This window comes from Rhinoraja longicauda, chromosome 20 (genome assembly GCF_053455715.1).
Source record: "Rhinoraja longicauda isolate Sanriku21f chromosome 20, sRhiLon1.1, whole genome shotgun sequence".
Taxonomy (NCBI): domain Eukaryota; kingdom Metazoa; phylum Chordata; class Chondrichthyes; order Rajiformes; family Arhynchobatidae; genus Rhinoraja; species Rhinoraja longicauda.
Window position 1 is genome coordinate 19,386,532 of NC_135972.1, and position 14,248 is coordinate 19,400,779.

Below are 14,248 nucleotides of genomic sequence, written 5' to 3' on the forward strand. Positions count from 1 at the left end.
CCCGGGATTCCAAGCCACCAAGTATTCTGTTCCATTGAGGAAATGGTTTGTTACCTAATGGTAAGGCCGTATTTAAGTGTGTGACTCAGTATATTTCATTGCAGTGTCTGGGCAGGAAATGAATCATTAGAACCCTCTCACTGTCTACCTCTAGTGTATTTTCACTCGCACAATTCTTTTCCACATACTTTGTATTGGATAAACTACAAACATTTCAAGGCAACTTTCATGGACTTTGTCCCCTTGTGTGAAAGTACAGGTTACAAAAATGTTTTTGATGTTTATCCAGGATGCATCAGTAATCTTAAATCCTGCAGCACAGAGGTGCAGCGATAGAGTTGCTGCCTTATAGCGCCAGAGACTCAGGTTCGATCCTGAGTACGGGTGACGTCTGTATGGAGTTTGTACGTTCTCCCTGTGACCGCGTGGGTTTTCTCAGGGTGCTCTGGTTTCCTCCCTCACCCCAATGACATGTTTGTAGGTTAGTTGGCTTCGGTAAGTTGTGTAGAATTGTGTTAGTGTACGGGGTGATCGCTGGTCAGCGCGGACTTGGAGGGCCAAAGGGCCGGTTTCTGTGCTGTATCTCCAAAGTCTAAAGTCTGATGCAGGGTTTCAAATGGAAATTTCAACAATTCCTTCCTCCCCACAGATGCTGCTTGACCCGCTGTGTTCCTCCAGCAATTTGTTTGTGCTCCAGATTCCAGCATCTGCATCCCATGTCTCAGTAGATTTTGTCTAACTGATCTATGGCTGGCTGCTCAGAGATTCTTGGCCATTTGTCTCCCTCTGGAGGACAAAGCCCAATGGATTATAAAGTAATTGTTGGGAATATATACAGCATTACTCAACGTCGTCAATCGTTTAGGTAGAGCATGGGTGTGGAATCATAGTTTGGCCAGGCAGCAAAGGTGTGAGGTTGACAGTGAATTGATTGAACATTTAGTGTAACTAAAAAATGCAGAGACAATGCACTGCAGATGCTGGTTTACAACAGAAGATGCAGAGTACTGGAGTAACTCAGCAGGTCAGGCAGCATCTCTGGAGAACATGGATAGGTGATGTTTCAGGTTGGGACCCAGCTGCAGGGTTCTGCAGAGAGAGCGGAGAGGGTGATATTAATCCTTGGGAGTTGGTGAACGCAGTCAGCCTGAGCAGGGGCCAAAAACCAACACTGTGGCTGCTGCACATAAGTTAAATTAGGAAAAACCGAAGAGTCCCTCTTCCTGACTCCTCTGCTTAATTCACCCACATGTGCCAAGGCAGGAATTGCTTTTGCTGTAAGTCATTAATGTTTAAACATTCAATCAGGGAGAAGTAAGCTGAAATCGCAGAGGCCCCCAGTGGCCAGTGAAGATTGCAAAGCTGCACACTGTGTTATGTGACTGCCTCCAACTCTCCTGCTGAATCAATTAGATCTTCTCTGCAGGTGATATTCACAATATTCAGCACCACAAATGGAGCTTTTGATTATTCTATTCAACTTGAGCTTTGCAAATTTAAAGATGACATTTTATTTTTATTTTTATTCAATTCAATTTCTCCATAAAACATAGAACATAGAAGAGTATAACACAGGAACAGGCTCGTCAGCCCATAAATGAGCATGCCAACAGAATGCTAATTTAAACGAATCCTACCTGATGGCATAAGGTCTATATCCCTCCATTCCCTGCACGTTTCATATGCCTATCTAAATGCCTCTTAAATGCCACTATTGCATCTACTTCCACCACTACCCTGGCACCCACCCCCCACAATGTAAACAACTTGCCAAGCTCATCTCCCTTAAACTATACCCCTCTCACCTTTATCTATGCCTCTCTAATTCTATAAACTTCTATCAGGTCTTTTCTTAACCTATACTCCTGAGAAAACAATCCAAGTTTGTTCAACCTCAAGGTGAAATGGTAAAAAATGATTAGAAAGCTCAGGGGCATCTTTTTCATACAGAAGTTGATGGATATATGGAACTCAGCAGAACTCAGTGCGTTTAGATTTAGACACAAAATGCTGGAGTACCTCAACGGGTCTGGCAGCATCTCTGGAAATAAGGAATGGGTGACCTGTCCAGAGATGCTGCCTGACCCGCCTGACCAGCATTTTGTGTCTAGCTTCGGTGTAAACCAGCATCTGCAGTTCCTTCCTAAACGTTTAGATTTAGGTTTGTTATTGTCATGTCTACAGTGGTTTATGTTTATATCCAATACTATACATGAATACAATCAAGCCAAACACAAATACAAAATCTAGAGCACAGGGAGAGATAATAGAGTGCAGAATAGAGTTCTCAGCAGAGTAGTGTAACAGTTCCCGAGAAACAATCCAATGTTCGCTATGAGGTAGGTTGGCGAATCGAGACTGTACCCTAGCTTGTGGAAGGACAATTCAGAAATCTAATAAGCATCAAGCAGTATCTGTGGAGGCAAAAGGATAGTCAATGTTGTGGTGTCTGGGAAGGTACTGCAGATGCTGGTTTATACCAAAGATAGATACAAAATGCTGGAGTAACTCAGCGGGACAGACAGCATCTATGGAGAGAAGGAATGGCTGATGTTTTGGGTTGAGACCCGAAATGTCACCCATTCCTTCTCTCCATAGATGCTGCACGTCCTGCTGAGTTACTTCAGCATTTTGTGTCTATCTTCATCAATGTTGTGGCGGTTGGTTCAGGAGTCTAATAGATCATAATAATCATAATCATAATCATACTTTATTAGCCAAGTATGTTTTGCAACATACGAGGAATTTGATTTGCCATACAGTCATACCAATAAAAAGCAACAAATCACGCAAAATACATTTTAACATAAACATCCACCACAGTGACTCCTCCACATTCCTCACTATGATGGAAGGTGAAAAAAAAGTTCAATCTCTTCCCTTCTTTGTCTTCCCGCGGTCGGGGGCCTCGAGCCTTCCGTTGACGCGACGATCTTGGCTCCCGTAGCCAGCGGTCGGCCCTCCGCATCGGGGCGATCAAGCTCCCGCATCGGGATAGAAAGAGTTCAGAGTGCTACGGTCAAATGCAGACACACGGAACCAGCTCAAAATGGAACTTTGCTGGCATGGAAAATGTGGGTCGAAGGGCATATTTCTGTGCTGCAGATCTCTATGACTGTGATTCTCAGACAGACTTCCTGCACTCATTATTTAAACACAGATTAGAACTCAAAATCTATTCTTTATGACAATAAATTGACCTCTGCTGGAGGATTATCAAGCAGTCATGAGAAGATATGCAAAATGTGAGTGCTAACCAATTAACTCCATTCTTGAGTTTAATCAATTTTTAATGAATGTTTGTTTCATCAGATTTGCAGCTATGAAGTGGATTACTTACATTTTAATGTCCTGTGCATTTTTATTGATATTATCACTTTGGATCTCAGCAGTCACTGACTGCTTTGCCTCTGCACCCTTTCCCTCGCTTTGTGCATTGCTGCAGTTTCCTCAGAGCACTGGATTCATTGTGGAGTTTAGCAAAATGAGGGCTGGTCTTGTTGCAACAGCTGGAGCAATGTAGGCAGAGCACCTTGGTCGGCATGGGCAAGCTGGGCTGAATATCCTGTGTCCATGCTCTATGACTGTAAGACCCTTTGGGAAAAAGAAATAAAGTGCTCGGGAAACTGAGTGAGTCAGGCAGCATCTCCGGAGGGAATGGGCAGACGATGTTTCTGGTCGGGACCTTTCTTCAGACTGATCGTTTTCCATATGGTTGGGCAGATGCCAGTGTTGGCGCTAGAGGGGGCCAGAGGCACAGAGAGCACTGGAGGGGAGATCTCCGGAACCACAGTGGGGATGTTGTCTGGTCCGTGGCCTTTACTGTCTCCGGCGCCCCCAGCCGTTTCTGGAGACCACGCGGAATGGAGATGGTGGAAGTCGGGCTCCTGTGATAGTGGAATCTCAGAAGGGATTGGGATGAATCACAAACCCGGCATGTCCGGCAGCACACAGCTGTGGATGCTTGTGTGTGTCTCGCACACTCACACTGGGACACCATCAGTGTCTCGCACACTCACACTGGGGCACCATCAGTGTCTCGCACACTCATACTGGGACACCATCAATGTCTCGCACACTCACACTGGGGCACCATCAGTGTCTCGCACACTCACACTGGGACACCATCAGTGTCTCGCACACTCACACTGGGACACCATCAGTGTCTCGCACACTCACACTGGGGCACCATCAGTGTCTCGCACACTCATACTGGGACACCATCAATGTCTCGCACACTCACACTGGGGCACCATCAGTGTCTCGCACACTCACACTGGGACACCATCAGTGTCTCGCACACTCACACTGGGACACCATCAGTGTCTCGCACACTCACACTGGGGCACCATCAGTGTCTTGGACATTCACACTCGGACACCATCACCGTCTCCCCCACACTCACACTGGGACACCATCTGTGTCTCGCACCTTCACACGAGGACACCATCAAGCACGGTGACTACATACTATTCCAAAGGATTAAATGTTTTAGTTTTAATGTAGATTAGAAATACAGCATGGAAGCAGGCCCTTCGGCCCACACATGGTCCACACTGACCAATGATCACCTGTTCACACTAGTTCTATGTTATCCCATTTTCTCATCCATTGCCCATGTAGTATTCATGAACATGTGGCAAAATACACGTATTCATGTACAGAATGATTTGACTGGATAACACGCAGAAACAGCTTTTCACTGCATCTCGGTCCACGTGGCAATAAACAAGCCATTGAAACGCTGAAGTGTCATTGAAGTGATCTGCCAAATATCGGCGAATGTCTCGGCAAGACTGAGGTACTAAAACTGAGCCGCAGGGGGCAGTGCTGCCTCAGGAGAGCCAGGGTTTTCCTCATCTGGAGTGTTGTCAAGAAAGAAAATTCAACTCTTCCAAACCAAGCATAAACAAATTAGGGCTCATTAAACATTGGAGTGTGCAGCAAGATTTTCACATCAGAACAAACTGCCTGGAGCACAATTCACTACCTGAAATAAACCTTGCTTGGCAGAGACACCTGGGTACAGAAATATAGGAAATTGGATTGATGTGGCAGCCTTCCTGATCCCGAGAAGTGCGAGGAGACTGCAAAGATGTGACTGCATTCGGGAGGCTGCAGAGGACTGGAAAGTCATAGAGCTGTACAGCACAGAGACAGACCCTGCGGCCCATCTTGCCCATGACGACCAAGTTGTCATGCTGAGCTAGTCCCATTTGCTTGCATTTGACCCATATCCCCCAATGCATGTCCCCGTCCAAATGCCTTTCAATTGTTGTACCTGCCTCAACCCTCTCTTCTGGCAGATTGTTCCATATACCTACCACCCTCTGTGTGAAAAAAAAAGCTGCCCTATTAAATCTTTCCTCTCTCATCTTAAATTCCGGCTCTCCAGTAGTATAAGAAAATAACTGCAGATGCTGGTACAAATCGATTTATTCACAAAAGACTCTCTGCATTCTGCTATTTCCCCTCATGATTTTATACACCATTTGAAGATCATTGCTCAGCATCCTACGCTCCAAGGAATTATGCCCTAGACTGCCCTACCTCTCCCTGTAGTTCAGGCCCTCAAGTCTCAGCAACATTCTCGTAAATCTTCTCAGCACGCTTCCCATATTAATGGCATCTTTCCTGTAGATTTTTTAAAGATTTAGAGATACAGCGCGGCAACAGGCCCTTCGGCCCACCGAGTCCGCGCCGCCCAGCGATCCCCGCACATTAACACTATCCACACTAGGGACAATTTTTACATTTACCCAGTCAAACCTACATACCTGTACGTCTTTGGAGCGTGGGAGGAAACCGAAGATCTTGGAGAAAACCAAGACGGCGCCCATAGTCAGGATCGAACCCGAGTCTCCAGCGCTGCATTCGCTGTAAGGCAGCAACTCTACCGCTGCGCCACCGTGCCGCCCTGTAGCAGTGTAACCAAAACTGAACACAATACTCCAAGTGCAGTCTCACAAATGTCTTGTACAATTGTAATATAATGTCCCAACGTCTGTACTCAATAACCTGACCGATTAATGTCAATGTACTAAAAGCCTTCTTGACCATCCTATCTACCTGCAATGTCACGTTCAGAGAACTATTTCCTTGTACTCCGAGATCCCTCTCCTCTACAACCACTCACTGTGAAGTTCCTGCCCTGATTTGACTTCCAAAAATGCCACACCTCACACTTAACTGAATTAAGGCTGGATGGTCATATTGAATGGCGGTGCAGGCTTGAAGGGCCGAGTGGCCTACTCCTGCACCTATTTTCTATGTTTCTATGGTGGAGTCTGCCTGCTTCGACCTTCTACACTCCCCTCATCGCACTCCCCACCTCTCTCTCACTCTCTGTAGCAGCATCTGATTCTGAGCTTTGATCAACCTGTGGAACATCTCCTGCTTTGGTGTGATCCCATTTCTCACTGGATATTAAGGTTTGGTAAAGGATTTGTCTTTAAGTGCTGACCGTTGGTGACATCCCAGGAGTTAGCGTATCCCGGCTGGAATGTCATGCATGGACATATTGCTGTAAGTAAAACAAACACGATGTGCTGGATTAACTCAGCCTGTCAGGCAGCTTCTCTGGAGAACATGGATAGGTGACATTTCGGGTTGGGACCCTTTTTCAGACTACTGTGAGTAATTGGCTCATTCATTTGTTCCACTTCCCCAACGCAAAAGTAGAATTAAACTGAGAGAAACAGTTAGCAGAAGCAAGGAACTCCAGATGCTAGCTAATATATATAACTACACAAAACATTGGTGTAACTGAGTAGGTCAGGCAGCATCTCTGGAGAACATGGATTGGTTACGTAATAGGTTGAGACCCTTCTTCAGACTCAGGAACAGTTCATTAGCAACAATTTAATTCAAGGTAATTGGGTTTTGCAAGTTCTAATTTCATTGCCAAACACTGAGGTGTGATGATGAATTATTTTACTAAGTGGCCTGTTTATTAATGTTGGGTTTTTAATCTTTTCTTCTGAAAATATAATTAATGCTAAAGTGATAAAGGAGATGATAGATTAAGGTTATTTTTGGTCTTCCCATCGTTGCTGGTTGAGCAATCAGCAACAGGATCCCAAGTTTGCAAAATTTCTCTCGGAGCTGCTGACAGTTTCCTTCAAAGTACAGATGTTTCCGTAAAAGTGATGAGTCAGATGGACCAGGTGGCGAAGAAGGCCTTTGGCATGCTTGGTTTCATTGGGAAGGGTATTGAGTACAAAAGTTGGGACATCAAGATGCAGCTGTACAAATTGTTGGTTGGACCACACTTGGAGTATTGTGTGCACCCAGCTACAGGAAGGATGTTATTAAGTTGGAAAGGGTGCAGTAGATCTTTACCAAGATGTTACCTGGACTTGTGGGCTTTTGTTATCTCAAGAGATGGATAGGCTGAGATTTTTTTCTTTGGAGCCTATGGGGTTGAGGGGCGACCTTATTGGGATGCACAAGATCATGAAGATGGGCAAGTGTTATGGGTGTCAAGGGTTATGGGGAGAACGCGGGAGAATGGGGTTAGGAGGGAGAGATAGATCAGCCATGATTGAATGGCGGAGTAGCTATGATGGGCCGAATGGCCTAATTCTGCTCCTATCACTTAGAACCTAATGATGAGGAGCATGGACAAAGTGAAGGCTCACAGCCTTTTAGCCAGGATAGAGGATTCTTAAACTAGAGGGCATAGGTTTAAGGAGAGAGGGGAGAGATTTGAGAGGGGCCTTGGGGCAACTTTTTCACTCAGAGGACAGTCATATCGGGGATGAGCTGCCAGAGGAAGCTGCAGGAGCAGATACAATTACAACTTTTAAATAATTTTAGTCAGATATATGGATAGGAAAGGTTTAGAGATATATGGGCCAAATGCAGGCAAATGGGACTAGCACAGTATGCCAATTTGCTATGGACAAGGAGGGCTGAAGGGCCTGTTTCTTGCTGTACAGCTCTACCACAGTATGACTGTTTCTTTAGAAACAGACTAGAAGGGAGGAAATGTGAAATAAGGTATATTTTGGGTACAATTAGTGTCCTGGATGTAGGTCTGACACAGCACTGTTCAGCAGGTAGTGACAAGATTCAGGAGGACAAAGACAAATTGATGAAAAGGGCAGACACTCAGTAGGTTAAATTTAATATGGGGAAGAAACTAAAAAGCTCAGTGAGGTGTGAAGAATGAGGAGAAACAAGATAAGCAAATGTTTAAAGTCGCTGCCAGAGCAGAATCCAAGAGTGTGAGTGCACCAATATTTATGGTAGGTTCGTGGTGAAAAGAACCAAAGAGGAGTTGATGTGACAGAGAGAATAAGTTGCAGGGGTACAAGGAGATAAAGAGAGGGGGAATGACACTGCAGTGGCATTGTTCTGCTGAGAGTAGCATGGAACGATAGGTGGAAGGGTCTCTTTCTGCATTTTCGCAAGTCAGGAGGAGATTTATTTAGAACAAATCCAGGCATTTTGTTCTGTGGAGTGGGCTGGGCACGGAACAGCGCCACACAGGAACAGGGCATTTGGCCCACAATGCTTGTGCTAGTCACAATCCCAATTTAAACTAATCGCATCTGCCTGCACATGGCCTATATTTCTGCATTCCCTGTCTGTTCACATGTGTCTGTGTAAATGTGTCTTAAACACCACTGTCATATCTGCTTCCACCACTACCCCCGACAGCACATTCCAGGCACCCATCATCCTCTGTGTTAACATCTCCTTTAAACGTTGCCCCTCTCACCATAAAGCTTTGACATTTCTACCCTGGGGGTGAGGTTCTGACTGCCTACCCCATCTCTGCTTCTCATCCTTTTATACACTTCTGTCTGGTCTCCCCTCGCGCTCTGACACTCTAGAGAAAACAATCCAAGTTTATCCATCCTCTCTTTATAGCTAATTCCTCTAATCCAGGGGAAGCATCCCGGTAAACCTCTTCTGCACCCTCTCCAAAGCCCCCGCATTCTTCCTGTAACGTGTCGACTAGAACTGCACACAAGACTATGAATGTGGCCGAACAAAGTTTATTCAGAGAATGGAGAGGCTGAGATTGAGCAGGAAAACGACCTGATGAGGCATTTGAAACATGAGAAGAGTCCGTTACCAGCGGCAGGAGGCTGGGTGAACGGATGACACCAGAGGGGAAGTGGCAGAGGAAGACCCAGGGAGGGGAGGCTTCACTGTACCCAGGGGGTTGGTTTGGTTTGGAAGATGAGGAGAGCAGATTCAACTGAAGCCACCAGCAGGGAATAGACTCAAACAACGGCAGATGCTGGTTTACAAAAAACATAAACAACAACATAGATGCTCGAGTAACTCAATAGGTCAGGCAGCATCTCTGGAGAACTGGAATAGGTGATGTTTCGGGCCAGGACCCTTCTTCCGACTCAATTAGACTTCATCAGTAGGGAAATGGATAAATGCAGGAAAATTCCCAGGGCAACAGGAGACCAATTGGATCGCACCTTCAAATGAGGAGGGAGGATAATGGAGGGGTTATGAGGAGGGGGCAGTCAGTTGTGGATCAATGGGGAAAGGAGTGATGGTGGTGGATAGGTATGCAGGGTCCATGCAGGAGGGGGACGATGAAGGGGAAAGTGGTGCAAGGTGGATGGAAGAGTGAAAGGAAAGTGAGGGTAAGTATATGGGGGTTGGTGGGAGGGGTGAGGGGCTACATGGAGGGAGAGATGTGTGAGGTTTGGTGGAGGGGTGAAGGGGGGGTGGGGGTAGTGTATGTTGATTTATGGGCTGGGGTGAGGGAGTGAATGGAGGGAGAGGTGTGTGAGGTTTGGTGAGGGGAGGGTGAGGGAGTGGGGGGGAGGGTGTTGGGATTTGTGGGCTTGCTGAGAATACCGTCAGGCAGACCCAACCCAACATCTCCCAGTCTGCCTTGGCCTACGCAATCTCCCAGTTTCCAGACATTTTAACTCCCCATCCTGTTCCCATACTGACCTTTCTGTCCAAGGCCTCCTCCACTGTCAGAGTGAGGCCACACACAAATTGGAAGAACAGCACCTCATTTCTCGCTTGGGCAGCTTACCGTACGAAAATATATTTCTCTAATTTCAAGTAACCCAGCATTCCTTTTCCTAGTCATCCTACCATTTCCACTGTTTGCATCCTCGTATCTCTTCGTTTTTACTTCTTCTCCAGCCAACAATGAGCCATTAACGCATCTTTAATAAGGATGTATAGTTGTATAATAGGATGTATAGTTGTATAATATAGTTGTATAATAGTTTATTTGGTATTTAAGAATATTTGTCTTACTTTGCATAATGGTATAATGGTGGTGGGTTTGTTTGTATTGTTTTGCATTGTACATACTATTTTGGTGAATAATTGATTTAAATTATTTTTGCCAAAAGAAAACAATGGGCCATTTTTGGCTCCATCCTTCCATCCTTCCTTGGTCATCTGTTGCCGGCCCTGCTTTGTTCTGGCCTTTTCCCGGGTCTCGACCCGAAACATCACCCATCCTTTTTCTCCAGAGATGCTGCCTGACCTGCTGAGTTACTCCAGCTCTTTGTGTCTGACTTCCTTCCCTCACTCACTGGATCTGGGATCGGACACATCACCCGGCATCCTATTCACAATTTTGGAGCTGGTGTTGGGGAAATTGTATCTGTCTGGAAGACAGACAACATCACAGTCACTGTGGGGTGGTTGTTATCTTCATCTGATCGATTCACACAGATTCAGTGGGCAGAACAATGTGTTGCTTGTTCCATGACTTCAGAAGAAATACAATTGTCAGGCCTCCCTCAACCTGGAGATAAATATTTCTGCAGAGTTTGGGAGTACGTGCAAAATATTAGAGAGAACTGAGACTGAACATCGAGCGACACAAACACTGTCCGTAACATAGCAACAAGAGCTCGAATCCTGGGAGCGCAGGAGGCTGAAGGCTGACAATATTGAGGTGTATAAAATCATGAGGGGTATAGACAGGGTGAATTCACTTTATACCCCAGGGTAGGTTAATCAGAAATTGGTCTAAAGTGAGAGGGGGAAAATTTAACAGGATCCTGAGGGGCAACTTTTTCGCTCAGAGGGTGGCAGGTATATGGAACCAGAGGAGGTAGTTGAGGCTGGTACAATAACAACGTTAAAAGGACAGTGTTTGTGGGGAGTGTGTGTGTATTGATGGGCAGGGGTGAGCGCTGCATGCAGGGAGAGGTGTGTGAGGCTTGGTAGGAGGAGAGTGTTGGGATTGGTGGGTTTGCTGGGACAATACCATCAGGCATAGGAGGTAGTTAAGGCTGGTACAATAACAACATTTAAAGGACAGTTGGGCAGATACATGGATATGAAAGGCTTCAAGAGATTTGAGTCAAATGTGGGTAAATAGGACCAGCTTAGATAAGCATATTGGTTAAATTGCCAAGGGATCTGTTTCCGTGCTGTATGTCTCTGACTCAATGGACGAGAGGGTCGTACTGAGGGAGTGCCCGACTCTGTGGTGGTGGTCGTACTGCGGGAGTGCTGCACTCTGTGGTGGTGGTCATACTGAGGGAGTGCCCCACTCTGTGGTAGTGGTCGTACTGAGGGAGTGCCACACTCTGTGGTGGTGGTCGTACTGAGGGAGTGCTGCATTCTGTGGTAGTGGTCGTACTGAGGGAGTGCCCCACTCTGTGGTAGTGGTCGTACTGAGGGAGTGCCCGACTCTGTGGTAGTGGTCGTACTGAGGGAGCGCCCCACTCTGTGGTGGTGGTCGTACTGAGGGAGTGCCCCACTCTGTGGTGGTGGTCGTACTGAGGGAGTGCCCCACTCTGTGGTGGTGGTCGTACTGAGGGAGTGCCCCACTCTGTGGGAGGGGTGATTGTGTGGGAGCGCACACTGTTTTTTTTAGTTTTTTTTAACAAATACTTTATTCCAAAACAAAACCAAACATACAAAGTAGTAACGCGATCAAATCTAAAGCTGCCTGTATCGGCAGCTTACAAACAAAACAATTATCAAATTAAAATTCCGCCAACTTTGTCAATAATACATTTGACCTCCCGCGCCGACCAACGTTCATGGAAGGCCTCCAGCGTCCCCGTGGACACCGCGTGTTCCCTCTCCAGGGACACGCGAGCACGGACGTAACCCTGGAAAAGGGGCAGGCAGCCAACCCCTGTGAGCCGTCGACTACCCGCTGCCTGGACCCACGAATGGCCATCTTGGCCAGGCCCAGGAGCAGACCGACAGGGAGACCCCCTCCTCCCTCCCGACCCTCCCCCCTCTGTACCGGGTGCCCCAAAATCAGGAGCGTAGGGCTAAAATGGAGCCAAAGCTTGAGCAGCCCCTTCAGATACTCAAACAGGGGCTGCAACCTCTCACACTGTAAATACAAATGGTACACGGTCTCTTCCTCGCCGCAGAAGTGACAGATGAGTCCGTGAACTGGCTCAAGTACCTGTTGCAGGCCATGGCTTTATGCAACACCCTCCACCCCAGGTCGCCGATGTAAAGGGGGAGGAGGGAGTGCACACTGTGGGAGGGGCAATGCTGAGGGAGCGGACCCATGCCAACCAACATGCCCCACCTACATTAATCCCACATGCCTGCGTTTAGCCCATACACCTTTAAACCTATCCTGTCCATGCACCTGTCCAAATGTTTTTCGAAACCTTGTGATTGTACCTGCCTCAACTACCTCCTTCGGCAGCTCGTTCCATATGCCCACCACCCTTTGCATAAAAATGTTGCCCCTCAGGTTCTGATACATCTTTGCACCCCTCACCTTAAACCCATGTCCTCTGGTTCTTCAAACGTGAGCGGAGCTTCGGTCAGAAGCTTGGTCAGAAACAGATAGGATTCAAGTTTGAACGAGGGCTGGAGAGGGTTGAACGTAGAATTCCAGAGCATGGCGCCCAGGTAGCTGAAGGCAGGCCACAGAGGCAGAGTGGGAAGCAGCGAGATTGGGGAGCATGGAGCTCCCAGTTAGGACAGGGCTGCCCCAGGGTGTGAATGGGTTAAAGCCATTCTGGTCACTCTGGGGAAGGGCATCAGCCTTTTGCCAGAGTATTGTGAAACGACTTCAATATTGCTTGACAGTGCAGCAGGCTTTTAGATGAACAGCTTATGATGAGCCTGAGGGAATTTGCCGCATTGTTTGGATGAGGATGGAATGATAGACAATAAAAATATTAATGTTGCAGCATGATTAAAGACATTGTAATTACAGATCTGCATCATATCGATAAAGGGCACTTCAATTAAGTCTCTTTAAATGTGAGCAATATTGCTCATGCTGGATGTTAGTGGGTGGAAGACTACGAGAGTGATGAGTGGGTTTAGTGTGGCTCGAACAACCCAGTCTGATGCTAAACCACCTTCCAGTGCATGTAACTAGGGTCTTGGTGGAGCAAAAAGTCACCTTAAAATAACATTGGCGTGTTTAATTATTCATCCTGACAGCCAGGGAATGCAGAGATTGAAAGTTATTATGACGGTTCTGACTAAGTTTGAACAAGCAATTTATGTCAAAGTGTACACTTAATGATACTGACTGGTGTTTAAGCCTGAACGTGGCATCGCAGGTAGGTAGGATGGTGAAGAAGGTGTATTTCACGCTGGCCTTCATTAGCCAGGGTATTGAGTGTAGAGGATGTGGTTGTTGTGTTGCAGTTGTACAAGATATTGGTGAGGCCGCACCTCGAGTATTGAGTTCAGTTTTGGTCACCCTGCTTTAGGAAAGATGCCATTAAAATGGAAGGATTTACGAGAATGTTGCAAGGACTCGAGGGCCTGAGCTACAGGGTCAGGTTGGGCAGGCTAGGACTTTATTCCTTGGAGCACAGGAGACTGAGGGATGATCTTATAGAGGTGCATAAAATCATGAGGGAAATAGATAAGGTGAACGCACAGAGTCTTTTACCCAGGGTAGGGGAATCAAGAACCAGGGAGCACAGGTTTAAGGTGAGAGGGGAAAGAAGGAAAGACTTAATAGGGACCTGAGGGGCAACTGTTTCACGCACAGAGTGGTGGGTATATGGAATGAGCTGCCAGAGGAGGTAGTTGAGGCAGGTACAATACAACATTTAAAATACACTTAGACAAATACACAGATAGGAAAGGTGTAGAGGGATACTAGACCAAGTGGACCCGTTGGGCCCAAACCTCTCCTGCATTGGTGCAGCACCCTCTCCTACCCCCCTTCCCCCTCCCCCCCCTCCCCTCCTCATCCCCTTACCCTCCCCCTCCCTCTCCCCCACTCCATCCTCCTCATCCTCCCTTCCCCCCCTCCCTCCCTCCCTCCCCCCTCCCTCCCTCCCTCCCC

General features: G+C 46.9%; 1 protein-coding gene across 1 annotated transcript in view; it reads left to right on the forward strand.

Annotated features, from left to right (window-relative positions):
- The window catches only part of LOC144603617 (uncharacterized), a 28,099-nt gene that overhangs the window by 4,965 nt on the left and 8,886 nt on the right, over positions 1–14,248 (forward strand). The gene's annotated exons all lie outside the window — the stretch shown is intronic.